The sequence below is a fragment of the Solanum stenotomum genome, chromosome 1 (genome assembly GCF_019186545.1).
Source record: "Solanum stenotomum isolate F172 chromosome 1, ASM1918654v1, whole genome shotgun sequence".
Classification (NCBI taxonomy): domain Eukaryota; kingdom Viridiplantae; phylum Streptophyta; class Magnoliopsida; order Solanales; family Solanaceae; genus Solanum; species Solanum stenotomum.
Window position 1 is genome coordinate 21897557 of NC_064282.1, and position 13118 is coordinate 21910674.

General features: G+C 28.9%; 2 protein-coding genes across 4 annotated transcripts in view; both read right to left on the reverse strand.

Moving 5' to 3' along the window:
• The window catches only part of LOC125853516 (uncharacterized), a 58156-nt gene extending 56865 nt beyond the window's left edge, over positions 1–1291 (reverse strand). The window contains exon 1 of the mRNA XM_049533224.1: positions 1232–1291. The gene's annotated coding sequence lies outside the window, so the exon portion shown is untranslated. The remainder of the gene's footprint in view (positions 1–1231) is intronic.
• LOC125853510 (uncharacterized) overlaps positions 1–13118 on the reverse strand; it is a 113363-nt gene that overhangs the window by 27262 nt on the left and 72983 nt on the right. The gene's annotated exons all lie outside the window — the stretch shown is intronic.

A 13118-nucleotide genomic window follows, 5' to 3' on the forward strand; every position in this document is an offset into this window, starting at 1 on the left:
CAATATAAGCCAAAAGAAATACTTGGATCATTAGCTGAAGGACAAACTGTCAGGAACTAGAAAGTTGATATACTGGCTCAACTAACTGAACATTTTTAATAATTTTACAGTTGCTGTAGGTATTGCCTAGAAGACTGGAAAATCCACCCTCACAAGTTAGAAAGAAGAGAAGCTACAAGGACAAATGAAAAACATTTGTATTTCAATTCCAGCATTTATCTTGTGGGTAAGAAAAAAGCTCTATACGCTTAGAAGGAAGAATGATGCACTTCACTGTTAAAAATACAGAAATGTTTAAACTCATTAGGCAATCTGAAAAAACTAATTGATATAGATGCTATGATGGATTTCCTTGGGTCGGTTACGGATACAAGAGAGATTAGATCATTTATAGCCTTCTTGATAACCAGGACGCACCTGGTGCTGTTTTAGCTAATCAAATATTATCAACAATCAACAAGGAACTACATCTCAACCCTAAGCTTGTCAAGGTTAGCAGTTTGAATCCTCTATGATAATAAACTATTGTTTAGAAGCAAATTATTGACATTCTTTCTATTTTAACCATCCCAAAATGTTTCACAATATTCCACTAACCATATACTAGTTATCCGTTTAAAGTGACATCATTCAACTGGATATGGAGTTCGTTAATTATGGTACATAATTAAATAGTGTAGATATGAGAATATTCAAATATGGTATAATAAGATAGTGTAGATAACATAATATTTAAATCAAATCCAAGTTTAAAGTTGAACATTAAATGTTCTACAATTCATCCTCATTTAGATAATGTCAAAGAAGATGGGATAGTTCACATATTGCTAGAAAAAGTGAAAAAAGAACCCATAAAAATTCAATCTTTCTAAGTTTTCTCCATATAATAGCTCTTAAACAACTGCTCCTATTTTTTTCATTGCTTAATATCTTAATCATATTCCGGATATCCAAAATCTCAGAACCACCCAATTCCCACGTTTAGCTCTTCCCTTCTAACAGGAATTGACCCAAAAAAAAGTGCGAACAGGGAAGTGTATTAATTATGGGGTGTTCGAGGTTAAAAAAAAAAGACCAAAATAAACAGAAATTAGGTAACTCAAGAACGAAACAAGAAAAACTAACATAAAATAAAAAGGGAAAAGCACAATATTAATACAATAACTAAGAAGAATGAAGAATATGAAACCCAGTATATGTACAAAGAGGAAAATCTGATTTAGGGTTTTACATGGAAACAGAGAGATGATGCTGCAGCTACTTCTGACGTGAATCCAGTGGCAGTTGGAGAAGACAAACCGAATAAAGTAGTCTCTCTCTCTATATATAAAATATAATATATAATACATTATAAAAAATAAAAAAAAACTGTTTGTCTTCATTTCTTTTAAAATTGAAATGATTAATATGGTAGACATCAGCAAAAATAATAATAAAGTATTAAATTGAGATCGAGTCAAAATAAAGATAAATATTTTCTGTTATCATCTTGATAAGGTTTGAAAATAAAATATTTTATTAATAAAGATATCTTTTATGTTGTTGAATAATCTGAATGTTAGATATGATCATCTCAAGATAGTTATTTTTAAACAAACATATTTTGATTAGATTATAAAATTTTAAATCTATTTATGATTCCCTTATAAATTTTTCATTGATATTAGTGGTAAAAGTGTCATTAATGATATCTTGGGAAAAAATCTTTATCATATTTTGAAATAAATTACGTGAATAGTCATTTATATTCGGGAATTTGTCTAGTAAATAGTAATATTATAAATTGTAATTATTTAATATTATTATTATGAAATAATATATCTCAAAATATTGTTCAATATTCAAATAATTTGACTCTCGAAAAGTAAAATATAACATATATTACGGGACAATTGAATTATAACTACCCAAAGAACTAGAAAAGTTCATATTGAATTTTGCCTCGAAATCCTAGAGAGCTAGGGCAGAAAAGTTTTGCTATTCTATAATAATATCTTTTATCAGGTATAAGATATTAATAATTTAGGGAAAACTAAGGAAATAGCCCTTAGGAGTAAAATATTTACAATCATATACCCTATTACTTTCATACCCCAAAATAATTACATTCTATATCCGTTCCCAGCCAATTTGCATAATTGATTTAAAAAGCCCTAACAATCAACTTCCAATCAGTTCTCTGTTCTTCCCTACTCCTCTTTATTTTTTCATTCACGATTCTGCTTTTTTCCCCAAGTTCTCCTTCTTCCTTCATACACAATTCTTTTTCTTCCAGATCAGATCAACGTTGAAATTCGTTCTATCCATCAATGGAGCAAATACCGATCCTTTTGCAGCATAACGAAATTTGAAATTCAGAGTAAAATTACATCAACTTTGATATTAATGCACTGCTTGTAGAAACACCTACAAATTTTGAAACTTTCATCACACAAATTTCAAATCATCTCAAAATTAACATTTCTGGAAGTATTGACATCAGCTATTCAATTGCGCAAGGATTTCCACAATTGAAAATATTGAACGATATGTGAGTGAAAGTGTACATCGACTTGAAGAAGAAGAAGAAGAATGCAGATATTACTTCTTATCCGCTGGTCATTGCCTACAACAACACTACAATGAAAAAAATGACTGATTCTCTAGAAATATCTCAACAAAATACAAAGTTACTAATTTATGCAAAAAATACATTCTTTGAAATTAATCTTCTTGCTAATGATGTTGCTGAGGATATGACTTCAACAGAGATAACCACAGATATATCAAAACAGCCAATCTAAGTTTATCACATCTACAAAAACAAAATCACTCTAGCTCAAGTTGTAAGACGACATTTAGTTCAGGAAGGTTTTCAGTATAAAACCCCGAGATCTTGCAAAAATATGTACAAATCCCTGTATATGATGTTTGAAATGACATGTTGTTTTTAGTAAATTTATCAAACAATTAGGGAAAACTGCAGATATACTAAATGATACGATAATAATGTATGACATATTGTTCTGGTATCATTCAAAAACTAATCAGTAAAACTGAACAAATTACTAAATGATTCCACAATAGTATATGATATGGTGTTGTGGTATCATTCAGAAAATAATAACACACTCCAGGAGGAAAATGGACAATTACAAAGTGATACCATAATAGTATATGTCATACTCTTCTGGTGTCATACTCTTCAAATCCCATATTTTTTTCCTCTTTTTAATATGCTTTGGAAAAAGGAACTTTTGGGCTTAGACCTTCTTCTTCTTTTTCATTATTTTTTCCTTTTATTCCATTTCTTCTTTTAATTTGTTTTTGTTTAAATTTATTAGACACGTTCTTTTTATTTTTATTTTTTATTATTTTTAAATCTATTATTCATGTTGTTTCAACGTAACTCTTTTTCATATACTAACTTGAACAACTCTTTTAAAAAATGATGAATTATATTTAACTTGAAATAGATATAGAAATATATATATATATATATTTATTTATTTATATTTTTTTTTATTTTTTTTTTAAAAAAGAAGAAGATAAATTAGATGTAATTGAATGAAGAAACTTAAATATCGTCAACATCCTTTTAAAAATATTAATTTATAGAATTCATGAAATTTCTTTTATATTTTTAATTCTATTTTAGAGAAATGGAAAAAAACTTATTTGATTTAATCCTTACACACTTTTAGAGAATCTTGACGATTTTCATAGTAATATGTGATTGAATGGATACTAATTTAAAAAATTTAAAAAGAGAAAACTAAAGTAAAACATTACAAAATATAAGTATAAAAAACACAAGAAATTTTAAGAATGCTCGATGGAGCATGATAAACGTAGAAAGAAATGTTTAATATGATATGATAAAGTAAGTTAAATTTAGCACGATAAGGTAAATATCTTTCCTCCCCATCTCGCTCCCTTTTTCATCATTTAATTTTCACTCGTTTTAGGAATTAACTTATGTAATACAGTCGATCCACTAAAATTCTTATCAATGTATCTTTGTCCTCGATATCTTTGATTAGTTTAGTCTTTACTTTTATGAACCAATAAAATATCTATGGTTTTTGTACAAAGAGCATGTTGAGGGGCTACTACGCTCACCACGCTCTTGCATTACTACCTAAACTCTTTCATTAAACTTTGAACCCCCTGAGCAAAAATTCTGGGTCCGTCACTGAGTCCAGGAGGAAAACTGAGTAATACCATAATAGTATATGATATACTGTTCTGGTATCATTCGTAAATAATGAGCGAAAATGAGCAAAATACTGAATGATATATATACTGTGGTGGTATCATTCAAAAGTAATCAGCACGAAATGACCTCAACTTAGTTTGTTGAGGGCTTTAACGTATTATTTATTTTACAAATATAAACAATACTATTCAATCACATACTTGTTGAATGCAGATATATTGTTATTTGTGTTGAAGACACATATCGATGGTCTCTTAAGGCAAGAAGCATACAAAAATCAAAATTCTTTTGAGTAACAAGTTTCAATGATGTCCACACATGTCCAATGGAAAATGAGCAATTACCGAATGATACTATAATTATGTATGGCATGCTGTTGTAGTATTGTTTAGAAATAACAACACAGTCCAAGAGGAAATGCACAATTACTGAGTGATACTGTAATAGTATATAATATAATGTTCTGGTATCATTCATAAATAATTAGAGAAAATGAGCAAATACTGAATGATACCAAAATAGTATTTGTATACTGTTACAGTTTTGAGTTAAAAAAAGTTCTATTTTTTGGAATAAATACAGGTAACACCTTCTACTCATTTTGTTCATTCCGTCAGAGATGGTCAAGTGAAATACATTGTTTCACTACATGAAAAGACATGTACATGTGGAAAGTTTCAAATAAATGAATTTTCATGTGGACATGCCATGATAGTGGTGCGCAAATTTCACCTTGACAAATATACATATTGTTCTCCTTACTACACTAGAAACTTCTTACATAAGACATATGAGGCACCAATTAATTCTCTATCCGACAAAACAATGTGCCAACTTCCAGATAATATATCATCACGCAAGGTGCTCCCACCCAATGCCAAAATTCCTGCAGGAAGACCTAGAAAACAAAGAGGGAAAGGAGGATCTGAAAAATACTATATTCCAACAAAAGTAAAATGTGGACGGTGTGGACATAAAGGACACAATCGAAGAACTTGCAAAAGAATTCCAAAGAAGGATTGAAACACTGTTTGTATTGATTTAGATAGACATTACAAAATATTTGTTATATAGTGCTACTAATGTTGATGGAATGTTCAAATTCAAAAAACAAGGCTTATATTGTTCACAAAGTGCTCATTGTTTGACTGATACTAATAAGGTAGATATATACTATGTTCGTATCAATAGTATTTCTATTCCACACAGTAGTCAGTAGTCGCAATGATGCTAAACAAGTATATATTTACAGTGTTAGTATCATTAACTTTCTATTCTAGCTCCACATACAACTCATTAGTAACTGATACTAAAATAAAATCTATATATTATGTTGGCATCATGAAGGTTCTCTTTTTTCATATTTTACAAATTACTAAATGATACTAAATACGTATCTATATACTTTATTGGTATTATAATGAAATGACTTCAGTCTGTTGCCTATACTGAGTGCTCTCACATAAGACTCATTCAGCTAGAATAACTATATTAAGATACTCACGAGGCAACTAGATGATATTGATCATAAAGTTAAACCATATTTCAAAATAGTTTATAACAAAAATATTGTACGCAACTAGATGGTATCATTAAGCTATTTGTTCATAACTAATTTATTAAGAGATACTACAATAGTATGTCTTTATTGTAAGTGATACTAAAATCGTATATATCTACAGGATTAGTATCACTGAGGTTTTCTTGTTCATAACTAATTTAGTAAGTGATACTAAACGTGTATATATCTACAAGATTGGTATCATTTGATGTTTCTCGTGTTCCTAACTAACTTATTAAGTGATACTAAAAAGATATATATCTACCGGATTGGTATAATTGAGGTTTGTATTGTTCCTAACTAACTTAGTAAATGATACTAAATTAGTATATATCTACGGGATTGGTATCATTAATGTTTGTATTGTTCATAACTAAATTAGTAAATGATACTAAAAAGGTATATATCTATAGGATCTGTATCATTGAGGTTGTATTATTCATAACTAACTTAGTAAAATGATACTCAAATAGTAAATACCTACATAATTGGTATTATTTGATGTTTCTCGTGTTCCTAACTAACTTACTAAGTGATACTAAACATGTATATATCTACAAGATTGGTATCATTGAGGTTGTATTGTTCATAACTAACTTAGTAAATGATACTAAAACTGAATATATCTACAGGATTAATATCATTTGAAATTAATATTTTTCATAACTAACTTAGTAAGTAATACTCTAATAGTAAATACTTATAGGACTGATATCATTGAGGATTATCTTGGTCTTAGTAAATGATACTAAACATGTGTATATCTACAGTATTGGTATCGTTTGATGTTTCTCGTGTTCCTAACTAAATTAGTAAGTGATACCAAAAAGGTATATATCTACAGAAATGGTATCATTGAGGTTTGTATTGTTCATAACTAACTTAGTAAAATGATACTAAATTAGTAAATATCTAAAGGATTGGTATCATTTGATGTTTCTCGTGTTCCTAACTAAATTAGTAAATAATACTAAAAAAGTATATATCTACAAGATTAGTATATATCTAAAGGATTAGTATCATTTGATGTTTCTTGTGTTCCTAACTAAATTAGTAAGTGATACTAAAAAGGTATATATCTACAAAATTTGTATCATTTGATCTTTCTCGTGTTCCTAACTAACTTACCAAGTGATACTAAACATGTATATATCTACAGGATTGATATAATTGAGGTTTGTATTGTTCATAACTAACTTAGTAAATGATACTAAAATTGAATATATCTACAAGATTTGTATCATTGAGGTTTGTATTGTTCATAACTAACTAAGTAAAATGATACTGAATTAGTATATATCTANATACTCAAATAGTAAATACCTACATAATTGGTATTATTTGATGTTTCTCGTGTTCCTAACTAACTTACTAAGTGATACTAAACATGTATATATCTACAAGATTGGTATCATTGAGGTTGTATTGTTCATAACTAACTTAGTAAATGATACTAAAACTGAATATATCTACAGGATTAATATCATTTGACGCTAATGTTGTTCATAACTAACTTAGTAAGTAATACTCAAATAGTAAATACTTACAGGACTGATATCATTGAGAATTATCTTGGTCTTAGTAAATGATACTAAACATGTGTATATCTAAAGGATTGGTATCGTTTGATGTTTCTTGTGTTCCTAACTAAATTAGTAAGTGATACCCAAAAGGTATATATCTACAGAAATGGTATCATTGAGGTTTGTACTGTTCATAACTAACTTAGTAAAATGATACTAAATTATTATATATCTAAAGGATTGGTATCATTTGATGTTTCTCGTGTTCCTAACTAAATTAGTAGATAATACTAAAAAAGAATAAATCTACAAGATCGGTATATATCTAAAGGATTAGTATCATTTGATGTTCCTTGTATTCCTAACTAAATTAGTAAGTGATACTAAAAAGGTATATATCTACAGAATTGGTATCATTTGATGTTTCTCGTGTTAATAACCAACTTACTAAGTGATACTAAACATGTATATATCTACAAGATTGATATCATTGAGGTTTGTATTGTTCATAACTAACTAAGTAAAATGATACTAAATTAGTATATATCTACAAGATTGGTATCATTTGATGTTTCTCTTGTTCCTAACTAAATTAGTAAGTGATACTAAAAAGGTATATATCTACATGATTGGTATCATTGAGGTTTTTATTGTTCCTAACTAACTTAGTAAATGCTACTAAAATTGAATATACCTATATGATTTGTATCATTTGATGTTTCTCGTGTTCCTAGCTAACTTATTAAGTGATCCTAAAATAGTAAATGTAATTCGTATCATTGAGGTTACTCTTGTTCATAACTAAGTTAGTAAGTGGTATTTAAATTGTATACATCTACAAGAATGGTATCATTTGATGTTTCTCATGTTCCTAACTAAATTAGTAAGTCATACCCAAAAAGTATATATCTACATGATTTGTATCATTGAGGTTTCTGTTGTTTATAACTAACTTAGTATATGATACTAAAAAGGTATCTATTTACATGATATGTATCATTGAGGTTTGTATTGTTCATAACTAACTTAGTAAAATGATACTAAATTAGTATATATCTACATCATTGGTATCATTGAGGCTTGTACTATTTTTAACTAGCTTAGTAAATGATACTAAATAGGAATATATCTACAGGATTAGTATCATTTGATGTTTCTCATGTTCCTAACTAAATTAGTAAGTGATACCAAAAAGGTATATATCTACAAGATTGGTATCATTGAGGTTTGTATTGTTCATAACTAACTTAGTAAAAAGGTATCTATCTACAGGATTGGTATCATTTCATATTTCCCGTGTTCCTAACTAAATTAGTAAGTGATACTAAAAAGGTATATATCTACAAAATTGGTATCATTGATGTTTGTATTGTTCCTAACTAACTTAGTAAATGATACTAAATTAGTGTATATCTACAAGATTGGTATCATTGAGGTTTGTATTGTTCAGAACTAACTTACTAAATAATACTAAAAAGGTATATATCTACACGATTTGTATCATTGATGTTTGTATTGTTCATAACTAACTTAATAAAATGATACTAAATTAGTATTTATCTACATGATTGGTATCATTTGATGTTTCTCGTGTTCCTAACTAGAGTAAGTGATACTAAAGAGGTATACATCTGCACGATTGGTATCATTGAGGTTTTTATTTTTTCTAACTAACTTAGTAAATGATACTAAATTAGTATATATCTACAGGATTGGTATCATTTGATATTTTTCGTGTTCCTAACTAACTTACTAAGTGATACTAAACAGGTGTATATCTACATGATTGGTATCATTGAGGTTTGTATTGTTCCTAACTAACTTAGTAAAGTGATACTAAATTATTATATATCTAAATGATTGGTATCATTTGATGTTTCTCGTGTTCCTAACTAGAGTAAGTGATATTAAAGAGGTATACATCTGCACGATTGGTATCATTGAGGTTTTTATTTTTTCTAACTAACTTAGTAAATAATACTAAATTGTTCCTAACTAACTTAGTGATACTAAAAAGATATATATCTACAGAATTGGTATCATTGAGGTTTGTCTTGTTCATAACTAACTTAGTTAATGATACTAAAATAGTATATTATCTAAAATGGTATCATTGAGGTTTGTCTAGTTCAAATACTATCTTGTTATCATTTCCCTTTAACCGTTCAGAAATTACTCAGTGAACACCTAATGATTATAAAAAACAAACTATTCATTATGTTGTCAGTTTTAAAAAGTTTAACAGTACATTAACAGAAAATAAAAATAAATAACTAATCCTACGCCCAGGGGCGGCTCTAATAAATTGGTGGCCTAAAGCCAAATTCGAATGGAGGCCTTAAATTCGAATATATTTTTTTTATAAAGTTTATTATAGCCAATTATTTAATCTTTCTTGAGACATAGTACTCATAATTTATCAAACTTCTATTACTTCTTTGCTCTTTTATGAAAAGTTTATATTTTCTACAAATAATACTCAATATTTTTTTAAAAAAAATATGTATAACATATATATTTTTTAAAAATGAGGCCCCTCAAATTTTGGGGCCTAAGGCGGTGGCTTTTTTTTCAAAGGGGAAGAGCCGCCACTGCCTACGCCTTCCGCTTTTTCCCAGCTTCCCCAGTCTGCCAGGATTTTCTGTCTCACTACACTCACTATTCATTTGTTTTTGCTTGCCATAAGACCACAGTAGCTTGTCATGTCTTGAACGAATAGTGTCAATCTCCAAACTGTCCAAAACAGCTGATATTGTGAGACCTTCAATGAAATATTCAGCAAACGCCGTAACAGAAATCCCACTGTCGCCGTATAAAAAAAGAGTACAAAATTAAAAAACAGTGACAAAAAACATATCATGTCGATTCTAAAGACAAAAAATGAACAAATGAAAAGAACATTGTTCAGTCACATACACATTTAATACATATATATTGTTATTTGTCTAGACGATACATGTCGACTCTAAAAATAAGAAGAATGCAAAATTCAAAATTCAAAATTCTTCTGAGTAACAAATTTCAATAATGTCCACAACATGAAAGATCATGTGAACAAATTGCAACAAACATTAAAATGTTCAAAATGTACAAATAATAAAGTAAAAGAGGATAAACATATCATGAGTCAGATTAATTTATAAAAAAAAGTAGTATTATACCTTCAAATGAGAATATTGATCAATGGCTTTGTCGCTGGATCCGCCAATATTTTCGGTTTTCATTTTGGGGAACGATTCTGAAAGAATGGACGGACCAGAAAAACAACCTAAATTTTATTTTTTAGTCTGTTGTTCAGAATCCATAGGTACCTTCTCATTCCTCTTCAAATCAACCCCGATTTCTTAACCCACAACATCTGCATGGTTGATTTCTTCACTTAAGCCAACATTGTCTATTGTGTTTGCATTCAAATGGAAAGAAAAAATTGGCCCAAACATACTCGAAACCCTTGACTGTTGATCACCTACATTATCGTTATAGCTATCATTGTCAACATAATTAACATAAGTAGAACGATGCCCCCACCAACAAGTGTACTATGTTTTTACGTCCCATAGAAAACAATTTGAAAAATAAAAAATAAAATCACAGAATTCCCAAAATCAATTCGAAAGAAACTGTATTGGAAACATAAAACAAATGTAAGTGGAATAGAGAAAGAACTGTACCACATAAAAAACAGACTGATCTCGACTAACAATGACAGACCGAAGAAACTGCACACAACTGTTGAACTTCGTCGTTGCTCCACCTAGACAAACCGGGTGGGTTATTTCCGTGGGGCCTATTCCTTTTGAATAACAAATTGGTCTGAACGATTGGACAATTAGTAATGGGCTTGAATAACAAATTGGGTCGAACGATTTGGACAATAATGGAAGAATGGGCTAATAAAAGGGAGGAGGTATGGGCTGTAAAATAATTAGAGGAGAATGGATATATGAAGAGTTACTTTGGGTTTGGGTATGAGGCCGTAAATATTTTAGGTTTGATGGTCCTTTTATGTAGTTTTCCTTAATTTAAAAGAGTTTAAAAATATTATTTTTTAAAAAAGTAATAATATGACATGTCATCTAATTAGGCGAAAGAATGATGTTTTTATTGTGTCAATATATTTTGAGAAAAAGTAAGAATAATGACGTGATATTGTAATCCAAAGAAACGAAAATAATGTTACTAAAAAATTTTCTACACTTGAGTGACTACTTAAAAAAGTTTACTCTCACATTGCTTGTCCTCAATGTGCTTCTACAGTAATATCAAGAGGTGATTTTGAAAATATTCTAAATTAGTTTCACATTTTCTTATAGCTAAACAAAACAATGAGATTATAAAAATCATCAGGCTGATTATATATCTAATAGAATTTACTGTAGTATCATGGTGATTTCAGTCATATATATATATATATATATATATATATATATATAAGAGAACCATAGGCTGCCTATGTGGCGCCACCATAAACTAGAATTCCCTTTTAATTTATTTATTTCCAAAACTAGCCTTCCCTTTTCATGAAAAGTTGCGACTTTTATGAAAAGTTGCAACTTTTATGAAGAGTTGTGACTTTTATGAAGAGTTGCAACTTTTATGAAGAGTTGCGACTTTAATGAAGAGTTGTGGCTTTTATGAAAGATTGTGACCTTTTCGATAAGTTAAAATAGAAATTTGTTCACACCACCCTTTGTAGTTTATAAATAGAGGGATTTTCTACCACTATTATTTGTAGGGTAGTCGAATTCAAATACATTAATTATTTTGATAAAGTTATTTTGTTTTTTTGATAAAGAAGTAACAACTCTTTCTTTTGGATTATTTCAATTAAATTTGTGAACGGTAAACTTGGATACAACTCAATAGACTATCTTTTTGAAAAATATGTTAAGCAACATACCTTTTTCTTCTTGATTGCTAGGAAAGTAAGGTTGTCTTTATTATTATTTGTGGATATTTGTGAGTTCAAGTGCTCACAAAATTATGCTATGAGATTTTAATATGTTATGTTTCAAAATTTTGGTTTAGAATATCCAGTTGTGAACAGTTCCATTCAGATGTCACATACTGCTTGGTTGATAATTGCATTAATTCTTTGTAACTGCATACTATAACCATAACAATAACTATGGTTCAATTCAAAATAAGTTGGGACCGGTGATATGAAACCTAAGCAATAGTAATGACTATTCTAAGACAATGAGGAAAAACATTTATGATACTAACAATTTTAGGGTCATTTTTAACATATAAGAAGGGAGCTAAAGGTCTTCCATTTGAGTTTAGTTAATTATGTTCTTGTATGGAGGTGATGTTCAACTTCACTTGGGAATGTTGTTGTTCGAGGCTTTTTAGTCTCTACTTTAACGTCTGATATTGTTCTTTATAACTTTTTCGAATTTAGCAAATTTCATTACTTCTGACCAACTATTTCTATAGGGATTTTCTTAGGCTTCTTTCTTATACTTAAAATCTCTCTATGACTCATAATTTTTGTATAACAAAAAACAAAAAATAAAAAATATAGCACTTTAAGATTTCAGAGGAACACTTTGCCTTAAGATAAAATGTTCTTGACAATGTAGTGTATGTATCGAAAATATGAATATTACCAATTGATCATATGTAAGCTTAAAAAAATAGTTCAATCCCGTGCGAAGCACGGATAGTTTACCTAGTTCTTATTAAACAGTGGTCTACTGGCTATTCTATAATTAAAAAATAAGTATAATAATGTCATCTACCCTGAGTTACAACTTACCACCAGTAGGAGCAGAGCTTTCTGATCTCTAGAAGTTTTACATTAAAACTGCAAACCCAGCAATATTAATCTAAA